Genomic DNA, 22,342 nt, shown 5'->3' with positions numbered 1-22,342 from the left:
AGTGATGCTATCCCACCATCTGTCGCCGCCTTCTCCTCCTGCCTTCAATCTTTCCCAGCATCAGGGTCTTTTCCAATGAGTCGGCTCTTCACCTATCCTGGTTTAAAAGGCGGCAGGCTGGCTGGGAGGGATCATGTCCCCTTCCAGACCCTCACGCCTCCCCTGGCCCCTCAGAGCACGTTTTCTTCAGTGGGTAGTGAGTATGGGGCCTCAGGCTGGCAGCGTCCTTTGGGAATCATGCCCCCGGCCCACAGGTCAGTTCTTCAAAAGATGTGGTGACAGGTCTCCTGGAGTAGCTCCAGGGATAGGGCGGGAGAGGGTTGGGGGGGGCAGTTGCTGGACACGGCCACACACGATCTGCGGTCAGGCAGGGCCCGTGGCCAGGAGGACACATTCGAGCCTGAATCCCGGAGCCAGGCCCTCTGCAGTAGCTCCGTGTGTGTGCAGTGTCCGAGGCCTGGTGGCGGGGGCTATGGCACTGATTGGTAAGAGGGACCAAGGGGCTTTCTCAGGTGGCAGGGGAAGCAATCAGGATGGCCACCTCGGCCTCAGTGCTGCGGTCTTGCTCGATTGCTCGGAGTACAGATGAAATGCACCAAATATCTCTTCATGGGGGGACGATGGGCTCAGTGTCACAGCCCCGGTCCTGTACCCTCTCTGGTCAGCCTGGCGTCCAATGTTCATGCTCCCCAGTCCCCCCGTGAGACCCCAAAGCAGGGAGAACAGCCAGGGTGGGCTGCAGACAACGCAGACGAGTATCAGAGAACAGTGTCCTCATCACAGTGCGTGGCTAATATTTTGAAACATAATCAGGTTGCTTTGGGGATTCCATATTTTTCTCCAAAACACTCTTTGCAACTTGAAGTTACATATATATTGAGATTTATTGTTTGTTACAGGTTGAATTGTGTCCCCAAAGAAGGCTGAAGTCCTGACCCCCAGCAGCAGTGTCCATGAGCTGATGTGGAAAGAGGGCCTTTACAGATGATCAAGGTTAAGATGAAGTCGTTGGACAGACCTTAGTCCATTATGACCGTGTCCTTATAAAGAGGAGAAAGTTGAACACAGATAAGGCACATGGGAAGACATGATGCAAAAATGAAGGCAGAGATTGGCGTGATCCTTCTACAAGCCAAAGGACCCCAAAGGTTGTCAGCAAAGCCCCAGAAGTGGGGGGAGCCTGGGATAGAACCTGCCTCGGGCTCAGGAGGAACCAGTCCCTCCCACACCCTGACCTCGGACTCCAGGCCTCCGGACAGAGAGAGAATGACTCTGCTGTCCAAGCTGTCCAGGCTGTGGTCTTCTGCAGGGCCGCCCCAGGCTCCTGATCACTCCTGTCCCCTCTGGACTGCACACGGTCAGCACCTGCCTGCATCCACAGAGAACCTGACCCCCAGCCTGGTTGTGAGACCCTCCTGGACACGGGGACCTGCCATGACAGTTTGCAGACAACACACAAAAGACCCCTTGTGGATTAGAGGCTCTCTCGGTGACCCCTCTGCCTCTCTAGGCCTCCTGAGTATGGGGCTGCTCCCACTGTCTGGGGTGCTGATAGGGAGGGGTCAGGCCCAGGGGAAGCCGCCGCCCCCACCCCCACGCCAGGGCTTCTGTGGATGACATCTGTGAGACACGGGCGTCCTTCTTCACTCCTGGGAGCTGGCGCAGGCTCCCCATGGCCACAGCCTTTGAGGGGCCCCAGTCCTACCCTTCGGGGAGGGAGGCCTGCCTGTCGTGTGTGCACGAGTGTGCAGGCCTGTGCTGGGAGGTGGGTGGGACTCACATCTCGGTGTCCCCTGCGCGCCATCCAGCAATGGCCCAGCCTGTTGTCCAGAGCAAGGCTGGATTCCAACCCCGAGCTCCTTGTCATCCCCACGGAGCACAGTCCTGCCGGGCCAAGAGACGCATGCTGGGAGTTGAGGGGGGCTTCAGAGGTCCCAGCAGCCACTGAGGTACAGGGAGGTTCCCCCACTGAGGCCGGTGTCCGTAAGGAAGGACAGGCACCCCAGGCCTGCTTGTGAGGTCCTGGTTTACCACGTCTGGCCACCACCGTCCATGCCATTGATTTCAAACCGCACCAGTGAGAACACGGCTGTTTCCCAAAGACGAGGCGGCCAGCCCCCAACCAGCCTCCCGATGGCCATGAGTCCTTCATCGGAATGCACGCCCCCCACTCCAGGGGAGAAGCTGCTGTGATGGGGGCTGGTCTCCCCGCACCACCCTCCCCTGGCCCCCATCCTCTGGTTGGGTCCCTGAGTCCTGTCCTCAGCGGCATCCTTGAGGTTTAGCCAGACTCTTACAAAACAGCCACTTAGGGGGAGGTCTAGCTGTGAAATGGGGTTGAAATCCTGCACGTGGCCCCCGGCGCTCTGGGGGGTTTGGCCAACACATGGGAAAGTCTGGCAGCTTCAGGCAAGAGGCATTTAAGCCACACGACCTGCTGGGTCTGGAGACCTGGCGTGATGGTCAAGGCCAGCCACAGGCAGGATGCGGGTAGGGGCTGCAAGGTCACTGCCACTCGGTGCCCAGAGTCGCTGACTCCTGTCCCCTGGAGGCCTTGGGGTCAGGGGCCACCGTCCAGGCGTGAGAACAGAGGTCCAATTCTCAGACCTCAGACCATGAGACCCAAAGGAGCCAGATGGGGTGCCCAGCACTTGGGCAGCTCTGGGTCCCTTTGAAGATCTAGACAAGTGGGGCCTGTGGCCGGGCACCAGGCTCTGGAAACAGGAGGAAAGCCCCACCCTGGCCGAGGCTTTCCTGCTCTTTGAAAGGATCTTGGCACCAGGGTCCCGCTCACAGAAGATTCCGGAATCAGCCTATTTCCCCCTCTCCTGCCCCAGGAATATCCCAGGGGGTGGGGGATGTGAGCGAGCTGGTTGAGTGATGGGACACCCGTACCCCACACCGGCCGCCCCTCATGTTCCACGAGCAGCACTTGGGCCCTGAGCCTCCTACCCCCGCACCCACAGAGCCCTCCTCCCAACTCCCACCAGAACCAGGCCCCACGGACAAAATGGGCCTGGGGGGGAGGGGCTGGAACTTGGACTCTGCCAGTGGGGGTGCAGCTCTGGCTGTGGGGGACCAGGGGGCCCTGAGTGTCCTGCCCTGGCCACCTGTACGTGCGTGGCCCATGTCACAGGCAGCTCCAGGCAGGCCCTGCTGCAGCTGGGGGTGAGGGGAGGTTGGGGTGTCAGGGGAGGGGGGAGACGGGACGGGGGAGGAGGAAGATGAGGGTGGTGGGGGAGAGGGGAGACAGCCCTTACAGGCTGCTCCAGGGACCCCACCCCGGGTGCCTCACCCCACAACATTGGACATCCGTGTCCCCTATGCCACCCTCAGCCCCGTGCAGCCCACCTCCAGGGGCATGTAGAGAGCCAGGCATGTCCACAGCTGCTCTCAGGGCAGCCTCACTGCAAGGAGCACGCAGCCACTGAGTGTTCACAAGGCCTCCTCCTCTGGCCTCTTGGCCCGTGCTTCCAGGCCCTGAGTGGGCGGCTGGCCACCTGTCCCAAGTCCCTCCCTGGGTCTGTTTTGAGACGAGATCAGGCATGTTCAGGGTGGTATGGCTGTAGACCCTGGGTATGTTTGGAGGAAGGGCCTTCTGTCCTGCCCACTTCCCCAGCTTGAGCTGGCAATTCTAGGGCTGTACCAGACTCCCACCCTGCCTCTCTGAGGGACTTGCCTTCCAGCCCAGAAGCTGCGAAATTCTTTTGATCATCCATATAAGACGTCAGCACACCTCAATGATTTGTTTTCTCTTTAAATTACCTCTGCTGCTACTGCTGCTGCTGCTAAGTCGCTTCAGTCGTGTCCGACTCTGTGCGACCCCATAGACGGCAGCCCACCAGACTCCTCCATCCATGGGATTTTCCAGGAAAGAGTACTGGAGTGGGGTGCCATTGCCTTCTCCATAAATTACCTATATGTGTGGTAATTTACCACATAAACTGGTGGTCCAGTGGTAAAGAATCCGCCTTCCAATTCAGGGAATGCATGTTCGATCCCTGGTAGAGGAACTAAGATCCCACATGCTGTGGAGCAACTAAGCTCATTCACCAAAAATAGAGTCTGTGTGCCACATTGAAAAGATCCCTTACGATGCAACCAAGATGCCTCATGCCGCAGGTAAGACCCAGCACAGCCAACAAATAAATAAATACCATCTATGCTGTGTTCTCGTGAGCTACTATCTCAGAGCACAGCGAACACTCTCAGTGACAGCAGGTGTAAATACACCCCATAGAAGTCTAGAAGCCAATTGCCTGGAAGGTTTTTCCCACCCGGCTCTCAAGTTCCAGCCTGGGAGCTGGGTGATGACCCAACAGCAGCCACTCCTGGGATGTCGAAGTTGGGGCTGCACCCTGGGGAGCAGAGGGGCGTCCAGGCTGGGGCCTCTGCTGGCTTTCCTCTGCCAGGGACCCAGGGATTGCGAGAAGCTGGGCTGCTCCTGGGGGCCCAGCCTGCAGGTGGGCGTGTCCCACTGCCCGGTCCTGGAGCCTTTGCCCGCATCTGAGAACCCAGGGCTGATGGGGCCTGTGGCCGGACATCCGACAGGGACAGGACCTCTGGTGCCTGGGGAGTGTCGCCCTCAGGCTCGGGGCCAGGGAAGAGCTTGACTATGCTTTATTTTCTGGTGTTTCTCTGTGAGACCCCAAAGTTGGGTTGCAGCACTGAGAATAAAGAAAAGCTGAAGTACCGAGTGGCCTGGCCTGAAAGTGACTTCGAGGGCAGCATTAGCCTGGACCACCAGTCTGTGGTCTAGGTGACAGGTGACAGGGACTCCTCTCACATCAGCAGACAGCTGAGGCCACCCACCTCCCCGGGACAGCCCAGGATCCAGGTGCTGCCCCGTGACATCCCACCTGGGGCTGGGGCCACAGAGCTGGGAGGGGCCTGCTCACTACCGCCTCCCCTGGTGACACGTGGGGACACAGCTCTGTTGGTTTGGGACATCTGGGGAGAGACAGCAGGAGCATGGACTGAGATCTAAGCATCCTCCCCGACCCCGAGAGGAACACCCTGACCGTGGTGCTGAGGCTTCTCTGCCTGTGGAAGCCCCGCCTCCCCACGTTTCCACTCTGACACCCAGAGCGGTCAGAACCGTCCGTTTTTTTTTTTTTTTTTTTTTTTTTTACTGTATAATTATTTTTATTTATTTTTATTTATTTTTTTTAGTTTTTCATTTTTTAAATTTTAAAATCTTTAATTCTTACATGCATTCCCAAACATGAACCCCCCTCCCACCTCCCTCCCCATAACATCTCTCTGGGTCATCCCCATGCACCAGCCCCAAGCATGCTGTATCCTGCGTCAGACATAGACTGGCGATTCAATTCTTACATGATAGTATACATGATAGAATGCCATTCTCCCAAATCATCCCACCCTCTCCCTCTCCCTCTGAGTCCAAAAGTCCGTTATACACATCTGTGTCTTTTTTCCTGTCTTGCATACAGGGTCGTCATTGCCATCTTCCTAAATTCCATATATATGTGTTAGTATACTGTATTGGTGTTATTCTTTCTGGCTTACTTCACTCTGTATAATCGGCTCCAGTTTCATCCATCTCATCAGAACTGATTCAAATGAATTCTTTTTAACGGCTGAGTAATACTCCATTGTGTATATGTTCCACAGCTTTCTTATCCATTCATCTGCTGATGGACATCTAGGTTGTTTCCATGTCCTGGCTATTATAAACAGTGCTGTGATGAACATTGGGGTACATGTGTCTCTTTCAATTCTGGTTTCCTCGGTGTGTATGCCCAGCAGTGGGATTGCTGGGTCATAAGGTAGTTCTATTTGCAATTTTTTAAGGAATCTCCACACTGTTCTCCATAGTGGCTGTACTAGTTTGCATTCCCACCAACAGTGTAGGAGGGTTCCCTTAATAGACCTTACATACATTTTAGATTTACAGGAAAACTGTGAAGATAGCCTAGAGGTTCCCGTCTGCCCTGCGCCCGGTTTTCCCTGTTGTTATTGTTGCTGTTCAGTCGCCAAGTCATGTCTGACTCTTCAGACGCCATGGACTGCAGCACACCAGGCCTCCCTGTCCATCACCAACTCCCAGGGCTTGCTCAAACTCATGTCCATCGAGTCAGTGATGCCATCCAACCATCTCACCCTCTGTCATTCCCTTCTTCTCCTGCCTTCAGTCTTTTCCAGCATCAGGGTCTTTTCCAATGCCTCAGCTCTTTGCATCAGGTGGCAAAAGTATTGAAGCTTCAGCTTCAGTATCAGTCCTTCCAATGAATATTCAGGACTGATTTCCCTCAGGATTGACTGGTTTGATGTCCTGGCCGTCCAAGGGATTCTCAAGGGATTCTCAGCATGAGCCTACACCACAGTTCAAAAGCATCAGTTTTTCAGCGCTCTGCCTTCTTTATGGTCCAGCTCAAAACCATACGTGACTACTGGAAAGACCATAGCCTTGACTACACAGACATTTATGTACAAATGCAGAGTGATGTCTTTGCTTTTTAATGCACTGTCTAGGATTGTTATAGCTTTTCTGCCAAGTAGCAATCGGTTTCTAATTTCACGGCTGCAGTCACCATCTGCAGTGATTTTAGAGCCCAAGAAGAGGAAATCTGTCACTGCTTCCACCCTTTCCCCTTCTATTTGCCATGAAGTGATGGGACTGGATGCCATGATCTTAGTTTTTAAGCCGGCTTTTTCACTCTCCTTGTTCACCCTCATCGAGATTCTTTAGTTCCTCTTCACTTTCTGCTATTAGAGTAGCATCATCTGCATATCTGAGGTTGTTAACATTTTTCCTGCTAATCTTGATTCCAGCTTGGAACTCATCCAGCCTGGCATTTCTCACAATGTGCTCTACATATAAATTAAATAAACAGGGTGACAATAAAAAGCCTGGTTGTACTCCTTTCTCAGTCCTGAGCCAGTTCCCTGTTCTTACCTGTTGTTAAGGTCATGCATCAGTGTGGTCCGTTTGTGACAGTAATGAGCCGATACTGATACCCTGATCAGTGTGGGATTTTGTTGTTTGTTTTCAGCATGTTGCTTCTTTCTGGCACCACAAATGCTCCAGGCTCATCTTGTTTATCTCCTGCCATTTCTCCAGGACGAGCCTTGGTTCCTTTCACTGGAGACTCATTTGAGAAGCTTACTCACTGCTGCGGGGGTCATTGCTTCTAGGCCCTCTGAGCTGACTGAGCAAGGAAACACTGACCCGTGCGCAGACACGTATCTGTGAACATTTCTCTGTGTAACCACCTGCATCTTCACGAGCCACATCTGAGTTTACATCCTGTGTCTGACCTAATCCACACTCTATGGGTCACTGCGACCTCCCCCCTTGCTTATAAGAAATCAGTCCTGAATATTCATTGGAAGGACTCATGCTGAAGCTTAAACTCCAATATTTTGGCCACCTGATGTGAAGAACTGACTCATTAGAAAAGACCCTGATGCTGGGAAAGATTGAAGGCAGGAGAAGAAGGGGACAACAGAGGATAACATGGTTGGATGACATCATTGACTTGATGGACATGGGTTTGAACAAGCTCTGGGAGTTGGTGATGGACAGGGAAGCCTGGTGTGCTGCAGTCCATGGGGTCACAAAGAGTCAGACACGATTGAGCGACTGAACTGAGCTGAACTGAACTGAACTGAAAGTCCACCAGTCACTCTGGCTTCTCCCCTCGCTTACCTGTAAACTCTACCCCACCTTAGGATAATGTAAAACAGGTCAGGGTGACCCAGAGCCTTCTGGTGGCTTATAGCACACTCAAAGCACCACCTGAGGGATGTCCTGATTGCATTCACCCTGGCCCTGAAGGATCGGAGCCCCGCAGCAGCCAAGCGTGGAGCACATGGGTCCACTCCAGGATCTTAGCATGTGACAGGCAGGTGTAGACAGAGGCATGGATAACTGGTCATTGTTGACAATGGCCGTGAGTATGATGGGCGTTGGGATATGTATTATGCTCTTCTGTCAACGTGGATAAATATTTGACAATTTCCTAACAAAAAGTCAAAAATTGGGACTTCCCTGGTCATCCAGTGGCTAAGACTCTGAGATCCCAATGCAAGGGCGCCTGGGTTTGATCCCTGGTCAGGGAACTGAGATCCCACATGCCCCAACTAAAAGATCCCACAGGCCTCAATGAAGATTGATCCCAAGTGCAGCAATGAAGACCCTGCACAGCCAAAGAAATAGACATATAAATAAATATTTTTTGAAAAGTAAAAAATCAACCAATGGGTGGATGGTTCATCCCAGGATCATAATATTGATTGAGCAGGTAATGCTTTCCCTTTGGGTCTTGGAGGACTTCCACAACCCCAGAACATGCCAATCTAACGTTACTCACATTCCAGGAAGACTTTACAACAAGCAGAGGTCTAAGTTAGGGTTTAAAGACAAGTCTGGAAATAAATACAAAAATGAAAGTGAACAGGATGGATCTGAAGCTATTTCTGTGCAACTGTAGCCATAATTTTGGTGATAATTATACTTGGGTGTGTTTTGTCTGCTTTGCTGTGCAAGAAGTTTAAAGTGTTAGAAGAATCATTCACACAAAATCAGTAATTGCAGTTTTAACAGTCTGAGAAAATTTCCTTACACTTAGAATCAAGCCTTAAATGGCTAAAAAAAATTGCTTTTCAAAGTTCCTCTTATTTTTATATAAAGTTGGATAAATAACATTAAGAAGATAGAAGGATGCTGCTCAAGCTCTTGCTTCACGATTCTTTCTTCCTTGTGCTTTTGGGACAGTCATCACCCTCTCCATCCTCCCGTGTGTTGGGGCGTTGGCCCCTGGGGTGGTTGCCCCAGGTCGGGGCTGGGTGATGGGTGGTGGTGGTGGTGGGGAGTGACTGGCAGGCAGAGGTCCAGCCTTGAGGAGGGGTTGGGATGGGGGCTACCTCCTTGGTGCTTCCTACACTGGGTGGGCTGGGGTTGGGCAGGAGAGCTTTGCAGGCCTTGGCGGAGGTGGCACAGGGAGGCTGCAGGATGCAGCCGGGCTGCTCTCCCCTCTCTGCAGACATGCCCCTGGGGTCGCAGCCCATCCAGGGTGCCTGCGGGGCAGATGCAAGCTGTGAATGTGGCTGTCACGCCACCTCCCTGCACGAACAGAGAGCCACGGGGGCTCCAGACAGAATGTTCCCCGGACCCCGTGTGGGGCTCCCTCTAGGCTGCCTTTTGTTGTTTAAGTTCTTCTTGTTTGAGTTACAGAAATGAGGAAGGCATGAGGCCACATCCCAGGCGGCAGTGGGAAGCCGATGACCTAGCAGCTGCCTTCGAGCACAGGGGAGTAATTGTGGCCCCGAGGGCTCCCCACTAGGCCCCACTGCCCCCTCCCTCTGCCACCCCAGGGAGCAGGTGGGTGCCTACGGTGGCTTTACCACCTGAATTAAAATTCACCTGTGTTTAAAAAAAAAAAACAACTAACTAGAAAAGACACATACACCCCAATGTTCATGGCAGTGCTATTCACAATAGCCAAGATGTGGAAGCAACCTAAGTGTCCATTGACAGACAAATGGATAAAGAAGCTGGGATGCATGTATACAATGGAATACGACTCAGCCGTTAAAAGTAATGAGTTGCTGCCATTCACAGGACCATGGGTGGCCTTGGAGGGCATTATGCTAAGTAAAATAAGTCAGAAAGACCAACGCTTTACGATGACACTTGTATGTGGATTCTAAAAAAATATCGCAAACTAGTGACTCTAACAGAAAAGAAGCAGTCTCACAGATACAAAGAACAAGCCAGTGGTTACCGTGGGGACAGGGCAGGGGGAGGGGCAACAGACGGATAGGGGAGTAAGAGGTACAAACTATTAGGTATGCAATAAGCTACCAGGCTCTCTTGTACAACACGGGGAGTATAGCAAATATTTTATAATAACTATATATGGAGTAAAACCTTTACAAATTGTGACTCACAGGCTTCCCTGGTGGCTCAGGGGTTAAAAAAAAAAAAACCCACCTGCCAATGCAGGAGGCATGGGTTCCATCCCTGATCTGGGAAGACGCCACATGCCACGGGGCAACTAAGCCCATGAGCCACAGCTGCTGAGCCTACGAGCTGCAGCTACTGACACCTGTGCACCCTAGGGCCTGTGCCCTGCGACAAGAGAAGCCGCTGCAACGAGAAGGCCCAGCACCACGCCTAGAGAGTAGCCCCTCTCACTGCAACTAGAGGAAAGCCCGTGCAGTAGGAGCACCCAGCACAGCCAAAAGCAAAATAAATAAAATTATAAAAAATTGTGAATTACTATTGCACACTTGTAAGTATATAATATTGTACATCACTAATACCTCAATAAAAAAACATAAAAATTCACCTGTTTGAAATGTATTTGATTGGTGATTTTTAGTAAATTTACCAAATTATATAGCCATCAGTGGGCTCCCTTGGTGGCTCAGACAGTAAAGAATCTGCCTGCAATGTAGGAGACCCGGGTTTGATCCCTGGGTCAGGAAGATCCCCTGGAGAAAGGCATGTTTACCCACTTCAGTATTCTTGACTGGAGAATTCCATGGACAGAGGAGTCCTCCATGGGGCTGCAAAGAGCTGGATACAACTGAGCAACTAACACTTTCACAGCCATCTGGGTAACCCACTTTTAGAATATTTCCATCACCTCAAAATACCCCTTTTGCCCCTTTTAGCCAATTCTTGTTCCCACCCAGCTCTGAGCGACCACGAATCAGCTTCCTGTCTGTGGGTTTGTCACCTGGACGTTTACTGTAACGGAGACCATCCAGCGTGTGTGTCGGTCACCTAACACATTTCCAGTGTCATCCAGGGCAGCAGGTAGTGCTTCACTTCTCAAGGTGGAGTGCTTCTCCATCGTGTGAGTGGACACATATTGGCCCCTCTCACCTGCTGATGGCATTTGGGTCACTTCTGCCTCCTGGCTGTTGGCAGTCAAGCTGCTGACCATTTGCGAACAGTTGTGTCAGGTCTTTCGCTGGACCTTTGTTTTCATCTCTCTTGGGCAGACATTGCAGAAGTCTCTGTTATTGAAGCTGTGCTTTTGGAATTGGTCAGATGTGCCCAGGACACAGGGTTCGCAAGGAACAGAAGGAATAGACGGAAAGGTGGGCAGTGAAGTTGATACCCTGTGGACTCCCGAGGCTGTCACCGTCACTGCAGGCATGGGAGCTCCATGCCTGTCAATTTTTTTTTTAAATATTTTTGTTTTGTATTGGCATATAGCCCATTAACCATGTTGTGATAGTTTCAGATGAACAGCAAAGGGACTCAGACCAACATGCACATGTATCTGTTCTCCCCCCAGTTCCTTTCCCATCCAGGCCGTTCAACTATTTTATGAGATGTGTCTTAGCTGGGGGTTCCCCGAAAGCAGAGCTGGAGGCAGACGTGGGTGCAGCTGGGTCACTTGATGGGAGGTGGCCCGGGGGTGTGAGAGGGCAGGTGAGGGAAGGCCACGTGCAGGAGCTCATCAGGGTTTCGGGGCTCAGTCCTGCCTGGCACTCCAAGCACAGGCCCTCAAAGGATGAAGGGCGGGAGGTTGGGTCTTTTCTTTGAGGACTCTGACCCTGGGGAGCGCCAGCTGCACCCCCTGCTGCCTCTAGGTGTAGACGTTGTGCACAGGGGGAGGGGTCTGCTCCCTGCTCCGAGCTGGTCTTCACTCATCGCTGTCTCTCTTAGCAATATCCCTCCTTTGCAGGCCTAACCACTGAAGCTCCGTATGGTGAAGCATTGACCCCAGACTCCTTCATGGAGACGATCTGGCAGCCAAATGTTTAGTTTCCAGTCTAAAAACAAAAGGTTTCTTCTTGACAGAAATTGAGCCAAGTATCTAGACAGAATGAGGACAGCTAGTTGGGAGTTACTGCCTCAGAGTCTGGAGAAAGAAATGGCAACCCACTCCAGGGTTCTTGCCTGGAAAATCCCAGGGACGGGGAAGACTGGTGGGCTGCCGTCTATGGGGTCGCACAGAGTTGAACACGACTAAAGCGACTTAGCAGCAGCAGCAGCCTCAGAGTCAGGCCTTCTGCACTTAGGTGTTTGGCCCCTTCTCCCCCACCCCCAGCCTCCACCAAAGATTCATAACCAGCTCCTCTCCCATCCTGTTTAAGCAACATCTGCGCATGGACGAGGTCTGCTCATACACGTAGCTCCCAGCGAGACTTTGTTGCCTGATTTCAAAAGATGAACGGGAGAGTTTCATTGCGGGAGAGTTCCATTGCAGAAGCTGAGGCTTGCCTTAGTATGCATCAGCACTGGCAGCCTCAGAGGCTTGTACCCGAGTCTTGCCCCAGCTGCGGCCAGCGGAGCCCCGGGCTGGGGCAGGAGCCGCAACATCTTGGGCTGTGCAGACAAACAGAACTCAGCCATTAAGCAAAACATGGGAACACACTTTATGTGAATTAGAATGAACACCTCAGGAGGCAATAACAGATAGCTTAGAAACTGTGGTTTCACCTCAAGCCTACACAGTGAATTGACGTGCCCAGTTTGTTTGGATATGTTGAAGAACACCACACAAAAGACTGTTTATCTCAGTGTTTTCTTTGCAGATTGCATTGTCACAGCCCTCAGAGGTGGCAATAAAGAATGCTCTACCTGTCAGAAAGTAGGCTGAGCACTGAAGAATTCATTCTTTTGAATTGTGGTATTGGAGAAGACTTTTCAGAGTCCCTTGGACTGCAAGGAGATCAAACCAGTCAGTCCTAGAGGGAATCAATCCTGAATATTCATTGGAAGGACTGATGCTGAAGCTGAAGCTCCAATACTTTGGCCAACTGATGCGAAGAACCAAATCATTAGAAAAGACCCCGATGCTGGGAAAGACTGAAGGCAAGGGGAGAAGGGGACAACAGAGGATGAGATGGTTGGATGGCATCACTGATTCAATGGACATGAGTTTGGGCAAGCTCTGGGAGTTGGTGATGGACAGGGAAGCCTGGCGTGCACAAGTCCATGGGTCACAAAGAGTTGGACACGACTGAGTGACTGAACAACAACCACCTGTTGGGAAAAGCTAGTTTCCAAAAGATCACTAAGATCAGACCTAAACTTTGATGCACTCATCAGCAAAATTGAACCAAGCTGTGGTGAGTATGAAGCTTATCAAGAAAAAAAGCATTAGCTAGAATCAACAAGCATAACCCTCAGCAAGCACTTGGCCACAGCATTGAGGAAGGACTGAGATACAGGCCGTGAGCAGACTACAGTGAGGTGGGAAACAGATAGAAAATTATAGTGGAGCAGAAGTCAGTGGAGACAGCTCTCACTGCAGTAAAACATCCATGTACAGCAATTGGAAGCAGCACCTAGTAACAAACAGACCAAAACATCTGATGATTCTGGGCTTGACTTGATAACAGCAATGCGAAAGTGACATCTGACCCCATAATGGACCACGCTAGTGACACTGAATTAGTGCTGAGGCTTCATCCCACGTTTATGGAAAAAGATGAGACACAGACAAGATTCATGAAGAGTTCAGGTAATGCCACTGTTGATCATTTATCCAAGCATCTGGCTGTGAGGTTAGCTTTAGAAGAACTTTGAAGCAAAGGAGAATCAAGCCAGACGAACCTAGATACAGCCAGTAAGAAGCAGTATGCCATTTACATAGCCACAGCCAGGGGCCAGTTCAGCGTGTTCAATGGCTCTTTCTCTTCGGAATTGGTCAGTGAGAAACATTGGAAGGTGGACAAGCCCATGGAACTTCATTATGCACCCACAAAGGAGCACAAATGAGGTTTTACTAAAACCAATTCTGAGAATGAACTTTTTTATAGCCTATTTCCTTAATATTAAAGATGTACCGTCATTACTTTTATGGACAGAAAAAAAAAAAGAAAAGATGAATGGGAAACAAAGGGAGTATTAGACACAGGAGGAAAGGCTGGAACATTAAGGAGAAATCACAAGATTAATGGAACAAGCAGAGCTAATGCAGGGAACTAAAGGAGGTTTTAAATAAAAGTCCAAGTAGTATTCACAGAGAAGTTTGAGAATGTACCGAATCTGTAAAACAAGAAAAAGAAGGTAGAAAAGATCAGAACAAAGAATACAGTTGAGCTCTTTGCAAAAAAACTTTTTACTGTAAACCTTTGTATATTGTTTTGGTTTTCTGAACCTCATGGAAGTATCACTTATTTGAAATAAATGAGGTTAATTTTTTAAAACTGATGAGCTCTTGAAAATAAACAGATATGATCAGCAAAGCAAAAAAACAAAAAACTGGCACAGCATTCCATATCCAGATACCCCTCCCCCATAGACAGACTTTTAGACTTTGATTTTCTCTCTTAAAGAGCATTGCCAAGACTCACCATGAAGTGCATCAAAGGAAGATGAGTAAGGAGGACTGGTGGATGGACACTGGCCAGGTGTGTAAAGTTTGAGCACCATGCCTGGAGGACTCGCAACGCAGATGGTTAACTCTGCCGTGTGTCTGATGTCGGGAGATGCAGGGACCAGCCTTGGGCCTTCATCTGCTTGGCAGAACCCCGAGTGCCACCTTGGGCCAGGGCTCTCCAGGCATCTGAGAGCTACTGCGGGGAAGACATGCCCCAGCCCCTCCACCAGCAGCGAGGAGGCAGCTCAGGCCTCTCTCCATGTCTAAAGCCCCAAGACGGGGACATGGAGAGGCCTGGGGACTGTGCAGCGTGGGTCCATTGGTTTGGCTTCCTCCCAGACAGATGAGAACCGAGGGAAGTGCAGCCTGGGGACCTTGAAACAGAAAAAGGGCCCATGGGAAGGTGGTCTCTGTGTAGGGCACAGGGAAGGGGCAGGCACCGGCTGACCAGGCAGAGGCAACCCCCCGTCCAGTTCCAGCAGGCACCCTGGGCTCCTGGAGCCTGAGTGCTGAGCACTGTCATGCTGTCTGGGCACAGGACTTGCCAGGGCTTCCTCCTGAAGGCTCTCATCCCCCAATCTCAGGCCCTGTGCAGCTCTGCTGGGCTCTGGTCCCAGGACTCAGGGCCGAATCCTCGTGTCCACTTCCACAGGACCACGCAGGGACCGCGTCCTTGTGCCGGGCATGGCTCACTCACGTTAGGGGCTCCCATCTTCTCCCAGTGGGTGTAGATGAGCCACCTGCCCCCTCTCTTGGCCCACCTCCTGCCCTGGGGCCTCCTCTGGGCTGGGGAAGAGGAGGCCCCTGCTCACTCACTGTGTGACTCTCTTAGCACCTCTTGGGCTATAGGAAGTGAGTAGCATTTGTGATAGCCTGGGCTGAATCTGTGATGCAAGGGGGGCTTTCAGGCCAGCAGGGCTAGGAGAGAGGAGGTGGAAGGTGGTGCTGAGTTCTGGGGGCACCTGGTGTGGGTTTGCTTCACCTGTTGTGACACTGGCTTCAGGGAAGGGGCAGCTGAGCTGGGCACCCCAAGGTTGGAGACAGAAGGGCCGTCAGCAGAAGTGGGAATGCCCACGGGTGTGTGTGAGGTGCGGGAGACGTAGAAACAGAAGGTGGAACTGGCAGCTGGGGTTGTCCAGTGGCCACTGGTGGCACTCTTGCCACTGGCTGTGAATGAATAAATTCTGATGAACTGTACCAACTGGTCTGTGGAACCCAAAGTCTGAGCTGGACTTTGGAACTGAGCTCTTCTTCCAGGATCCGAATGCCTTCCCGTCCCCACAGTGGCTGGGGTGCCTGAGGATGATCAGATAGAGCAAGGAGGGCCAGCTCTGGGGATCCAATCAAGAGGAGATGGGAGGTTCACGCTGGAGCTCAGAGAAGACTTTGGAACAGACCATCAGCCCTGCGGAGGCACACGGGCTGACGACACTCCAGGATGCGCCGATGGAGATGCCAGTGAACAGCAGAATAATGACGAGGTCAAAATCAGAGATGCCGTTGAAAGGCTGGGCTCCAGTGACTTGGCCACACTCATGACCAGCTCAAGGGTGCCCAGTGGGGCTAATCAAGCCTCAGGAAAGGTGGGTGCCCTGTGGGCTGTGAGTTCACCCAGTGACTGGCTTGCGCAGTGAAGACCCTGAAAGAGACCTTGACTCCAGCATTATGTGTCTCCAGCGGAAATGTGCACTGTCAGGGGAACCCCAGCCCAGAGGAGGCCCCAGGGGAAGACGTTGGTCTGTGGGGGTCTGGGGGCAGGAGAGTCCCGGAGGAATAAGGGCCCCACCCTCTTCGGGTTCATCTCTGTGTTTATCAGACTAGATGCTAGGAGGACTTGGATGGGCTTTGGGAGGGTGGATGTGGCTGAGGGTGGACCGGACAGTTTGGTGACATGGATGGGGCTGGAAATGAAACAGAGACTGCCACAGAGAATCTGCCAAGAGAGAGGAAGGTGGGAGGGAAAGAGCGGGGAGGGAAGGAAGATGCGAGGTAGACAGGGCCTGCTGGACTGGGGCCAGGAGGGAGTGGTGGCTGGCTAGTGACAGGCGGCTAGCACATCCCCTGTGTCTCCACACAGCAGGGGGAGAAGCCAGGAAGGAGAGACCTGCCTCTGCGGGTTTCCAGAAGCCCCTCTACTTGCCCCTTTTCCAAGGCTAGGCAGGGGAGTGTCTGCAGAGGTCATTTCCTCCTGGAATGCAGGCCCTGATGCATTGAGGGGCCCTCTTGTGAATGAAGCCAAAAGTGGCCCTGAGTGTCTGATGGCAGAGGCAGAGGGGGAGCCTGGTGCACGGTGACCTTGCAGACACTTATTGGGCTCTAGGGTCCCTTGAATCCTTGCTGCTGAAACTGTTTACCACAGATTGGGACTTGAACCCATGTGCTGGGACTCGAACTCAGGCTAAACCCATTTTGGGACTTGAACCCATGTGGCTGGGACTCAAACCCAGTCAAAACCTTGCTTGGGACTCAAACCCAGCCAAAACTCTGATTGGGACTTGAACACATGTGGCTGGGACTCAAACCCAGCCAAAGCCTTGCATGGGACTCAAATCTAGCCAAAACCTCGCTTGGGACATGAACCCACATGGCTGGGACTCAGTTCAGTTCACTTCAGTCACTCAGTCATATCCGACTCAATGCGACCCCATGAACTGCAGCATGCCAGGCCTCTCTGTCCATCACCAACTCCCGGAGTCCACCCAAATCCATGTCTACTGAGTCGGTGATGCCATCCAACCATCTCATCCTCTGTCGTCCCCTTTTCCTACTGCTCTCAATCTTTCCCAGCATCAGGGTCTTTTCAAATGAGTCAGCTCTTCACAGCAGGTGGCCAAAGGATTGGAGTTTCAGCTTCAACATCAGTCCTTCCAATGAACAGCCAGGACTGATCTTTAGGATTGAGCGGTTGGATCTCCTTGCAGTCCAAGGGACTCTCAAGAGTCTTCTACAACACCACTGTTCAAAAGTATCAGTTCTTCGGTGCTCAGCTTTCTTTATAGTCCAACTCTCACATCCATACATGACCACTGGAAAAACCGTAGCTCCACCGGAAAAACTGAGACTCAAACACAGCCACAACCCACAGTTCCTGGTTTCAGGGCCTGATGAAGCTCAGGTTCTTGGTATCTCCTCACAGAAAGAATTCAGTGAGAGACTAAGTGATAGGTAAGAAGTGGATTTATTCCGATTCAGAGAGAAGCACATTCCACTAACAGAGTGCGGGCCGTTGCAAAGGGCAAGTGTGGCCAGGAAATGTGGTGTGGTTAGTTTTCATAGGCTGGGTAATTTCATATGCTAATAAGTGGGAAGATTATTCCAACTATTTTGGGGAAGGGGTGGAGATTTCCAGGATTCCAGCCACTGCCCACTCCTCGGTGGAGTGCCTTGGAATTGTCATGGCACCTCTGGGTGTGTCATTTCACTTGCTGATTGAGGATCAAGTTCTAGTCTTGTCTGCCGTCTTGGTCCCATTTGATTCTAATTGGTTTATGTTGTGTCCTTGGGCTATTTGGGGGGGGGGGGCTCCAAAATCACTGCAGATGGTGACTGCAGCCATGAAATTAAAAGACGCTTACTCCTTGGAAGAAAAGTTATGACCAACCTAGATAGCATATTGAAAAACAGAGACATTACTTTGCCAACAAAGGTCCGTCTAGTCAAGGCTATGGTTTTTCCAGTAGTCATGTATGGATGTGAGAGTTGGACTGTGAAGAAAGCTGAGCGCCAAAGAATTGATGCATTTGAACTGTGGTGTTGGAGGAGACTCTTGAGAGTCCCTTGGACTGCAAGGAGATCCAACCAGTCCATTCTGAAGGAGATCAGCCCTGGGATTTCTTTGGAAGGAATGATGCTAAAGCTGAAACTCCAGTACTTTGGCCACCTCATGCGAAGAGTTGACTCATTGGAAAAGACTCTGATGCTGGGAGGGATTGGGGGCAGGAGGAGAAGGGGAGGACAGAGGATGAGATGGCTGGATGCCATCACTGACTTGATGGACGTGAGTCTGAGTGAACTCCGGGAGTTGGTGATGGACAGGGAGGCCTGGCGTGCTGCGATTCATGGGGTCGCAAAGAGTCAGACACGACTGAGCGACTGAACTGAACTGACTGGGCTACGTCATTCTTTCAAAAGTTGTGCCCTGCCCTTTCGCTCCTGTTACACTACCACCCAGGTGGGGAAAGCAAGGCACAGAGAGAGCAAGGGCCAGCCTGAGGTTGTAGTGGCAGTGGCTCTACCGCGCTCCCGACTTCTCCCCTCTGCTTGTCTTCAGAACCAGATCCATTCGCGGCAACCCACCTGCCCAGTGCCAGATGGACCCTGTGGTCTATTTGTGAAGAACCCAGGGTGCAGGGACAGGGGAGCCTGGTGGGCTGCCGTCTATGGGGTCGCACAGAGTCGGACACGACTGAAGCGGCTTAGCAGCAGCAGCAGCAGGGCATCGCCAAAAGTTTCTCCTTCCGGTGGCCATGTTTGCCAGCATGCATTGGTCCAGCTTCACCGACTGTCTTTTCTTCTGAACGTGCACTTGACCCTGGCTAAGGTATCTGGCCAGAATTTTCTGCCCCCTCTCCTACCCCTGCTGGCCGGCAGTGGTGGCCGGCTGCCCAGACCGGGTTTAAAATATCTGTCTGAAGTTTTGGTAAATGGCTCATTTAGAGACTTGACTTTCAGAAAACTGGTCAATTAAGGTCACTTTGTTAATTGGCTTTTAGAGAATTGATTTCCAATATCCTGATCCAGACTCTTTTCCAGGATGCCCTGAGGTGCCCTAGTGGGTCTGTGGGGAGGCCAGAGAAAAGTGATGTCTGTGGAGCATCCCATCAGTGGTCCCAACAGGCGTCCACAGAGACCCCATGGGCTTCCTGGCCATGTTCAGGGACAGCTCGTTCCCTGGTCCAGGGATGTGGAGTCACAGGCACATCCATCACCTGGTGGGGAGGCTTGTCTGGAGGGTGGCTGGTCCCAGCTAGCTGTCCACTCAAGCCTGGGGTTCCCAGCTCTCTTCCAGGGCCCCTGAGGCTGGCGGAGTGTGCTCCCACCCCCAGCTTCTCTCTTCTGACCTCTTTGTTGTTGTTCAGTTGCTAAGTTGTGTCCGACACTTTGCCACCCCATGGACTGCAGCATGCCAGGCTTCCCTGTCCTTCACTATATCCCGGAGCTTACTCAAACTCATGTCCATCAAGCTAGTGATCCCATCCAACCATCTCATCCTCTCTTTCTCCTCTTGCCTTCAATCTTTCTCAGTTTCACGGTCTTTCCCAATGAGTCAGCTCTTCACCTCAGGGGCCAAAGTACTGAAGCTCCAGCTTCAGTATCAGTCCTTCCAATGAACATTCAGGGTGATTTCCTTTAGGATTGACTGGTTTGATCTCCACTGATCTCCAGTAGCATATTGGGTACCTAATGACCTGGGGAGTTCCTCTTTTGGTATCCTATCATTTTGCCTTTTCATGCTGTTCATGGGGTTCTCAAGGCAAGAATACTGACGTGGCTTGCCATTCCCTTCTCCAGTGGACCTCATACTGTCAGACCTCTCCACCATGACCCGCCCGTCTTGGGTTGCCCCGCAGGCATGGCTTGGTTTCATTGAGTTAGACAAGGCTGTGGTCCTAGTCTGATAAGATTGACTAGTTTTCTGTGAGTATGGTTTCAGTGTGTCTGCCCTCTGATGCCCTCTTGCAAAACCTACCATCTTACTTGTGTTTCTCTTACCTTGGGCGTGGGGTATCTCTTCACGGCTGCTCCAGCAAAGCACAGCCGTTGCTCCTTACCTTGGACGAGGGGTATCTCCTCACCGCCGCCGTTCCTGACCTTCAACGTGGGATAGCTCCTCTAGGCCTTCCTGCGCCTGCGCAGCCACCGCTCCTGGGTTGCTCCTCCCAGCTGCCGGCCCTGGCCTCGGGCTCGGGGTGGCTCCTCAGGGTCACTGCCCCTGGCCTCGGGCGAGAGGTGGCTTCTCCCGGCCGCACCTGACCTCGAACGCGGGGTGTCTCTACCCGGCCGCCCCTGACCTCGGATGCAGTGTAGCTCCTCTCCGCCGTTCCTGTGCCGTAGCAGCCTGGCACTCTAGGCCGCTGCCCCTGACCTCAGACGTGGGGTAGCTCCTCTCGGCCGCACTCAGGGCGCCGGCCGGCCCTCGCAGCCACCTGCGGCAGAAAGTGAAGAGGAGCTAAAAAGCCTCTTGATGAAAGTGAAAGAGGAGAGTGAGAAAGTTGGCTTAAAGCTCAACATTCAGAAAACGAAGATCATGGGATCCGGTCCCATCACTTCATGGGAAATAGATGGGGAAACAGTGGAAACAGTGTCAGACTTTATTTTTGGGGGCTCCAAAATCACTGCAGATGGTGACTGCAGTCATGAAATTAAAAGACGCTTACTCCTTGGAAGAAAAGTTATGACCAACCTAGATAGTATATTCAAAAGCAGGGACATTACTTTGCCGACTAAGGTCCGTCTAGTCAAGGCTATGGTTCTTCCTGTGGTCATGTATGGATGTGAGAGTTGGACTGTGAAGGAGGCTGAGCGCCGAAGAATTGATGCTTTTGAACTGTGGTGTTGGAGAAGACTCTTGAGAGTCCCTTGGACTGCAAGGAGATCCAACCAGTCCATTCTGAAGGAGATCAACCCTGGGATTTCTTTGGAGGGCATGATGCTGAAGCTGAAACTCCAGTACTTTGGCCACCTCATGCGAAGAGTTGACTCATTGGAAAAGACTGTTTCTCCTTCTTAACAAGAACCTTCTGACTAATCGTGTTATCTTAAGCTGTATGTTGTGGGGGGGGGGGGTGGGTCTGGTAATGGTATATAAGGCCTTGCTAAGACTAGCGGGGGGCACTCTCTGTCCCCCTTCCATTGTCGATGTCTGAAGGTTCCTCTGTCCTTTTTCAGTGTAATAAAGCTTATGCCATACAAGAGCCCTGAGTGATCAAGCCTGGATCCCTGATCCCGAAGCTAAATCTTTGGAGATCATGAGTCTGACATCATTCACTGTAAGCCATCATAACTCTCACAACCACACATGACTACTGGGAAAACCATGGCTTTGACTCTACAGACCTTTGTCAGCAAAGTAATGTCTCTGCCCTCCCTGGCTCCTGCTTTTAAGCAGATACAATAACCCTTCCTTTTGGTCAGATGCTGAGTCTCTTCTCCTGGGATGCTGGCTTGTGAGTCCTTCCTCTGACGTCTGCTGGGGATTCACTGGGTCAAGGCGGGAGGTCTGCCTAGGACAGCGCTGCTGCTTGAAATCCCCGAGACACACTAGAGGCCCCTCCTCCTTCAGGACAGTCCTGCTGCCCAGTGCCCAAATTGGAGGGGTTTGCTTCTCCCAGAAATAAAAAGGCAAGGAAGCAGGCTCCAGTGAGGCAAGCGTCTGTGAGCTCACACTTGTTGCTCCACACGGGGTCGCTGGCCTGGCTGGTGAGCTTAGCCCTGCCCTGCCCCAGACAGGAGCCTCTCTGAGCCCTCACCTAGATGCCGCAGTGCCCTCCCCGAGCCCCAAGGCCTTCGTCCTCTCTCCAGCTGCCTCGTCCCCTGCCCCTCCTTCACTCACTCACCTGTGGAAGCTCCACCTGGGATGGTGGCCCCGACCAAGCTCTGTCACCTCCCCGTGCCCACTGCTCCGACTCAGGGAGCTGCTGGCTCTCCTCTGTCCTCCCCCGACAGCGGAGTCTCAGGGGAGTCAGTGGGCCGCATTCAGGCCTACTCCCCACTGACCACTGTGTGGCCCTGGACAGGCTGTGGACTCCCTGAGCCAGGCTGCTCAAGGGGGCAGCTGCTGTTCCCCCGGGCATTCCTGGGAGAGGCGGTGGCAGTGGAGCCAGGGCGGTGGACGGGGCTCTGGTTTTGTCCTTTCTAAGGCGGGGTTGGGGTCAATTACCCGCATCTCCGGAGTTCAGCTTCCTGCCTGCATCACAAGACCATTGTGGGCAATGACAGGCGATGCTTGAGATCCTGCCGGCCTGGTACCCGAGGGACTCCAGAGCCGCTGGCCCTGGCACCATGCTCCCTGCCAGCCCCACCCCAGC

General features: G+C 52.4%; 1 pseudogene; it reads left to right on the top strand.

Annotated features, from left to right (window-relative positions):
* LOC102168305 lies at positions 12,969–13,972 on the top strand (annotated as a pseudogene).

The sequence above is a fragment of the Capra hircus genome, chromosome 1 (genome assembly GCF_001704415.2).
Source record: "Capra hircus breed San Clemente chromosome 1, ASM170441v1, whole genome shotgun sequence".
In the NCBI taxonomy this organism is placed as follows: Eukaryota; Metazoa; Chordata; class Mammalia; order Artiodactyla; family Bovidae; genus Capra; species Capra hircus.
Note: the sequence above shows the minus strand (reverse complement) of the source record. Positions and strands in the feature narration are given on the sequence as shown.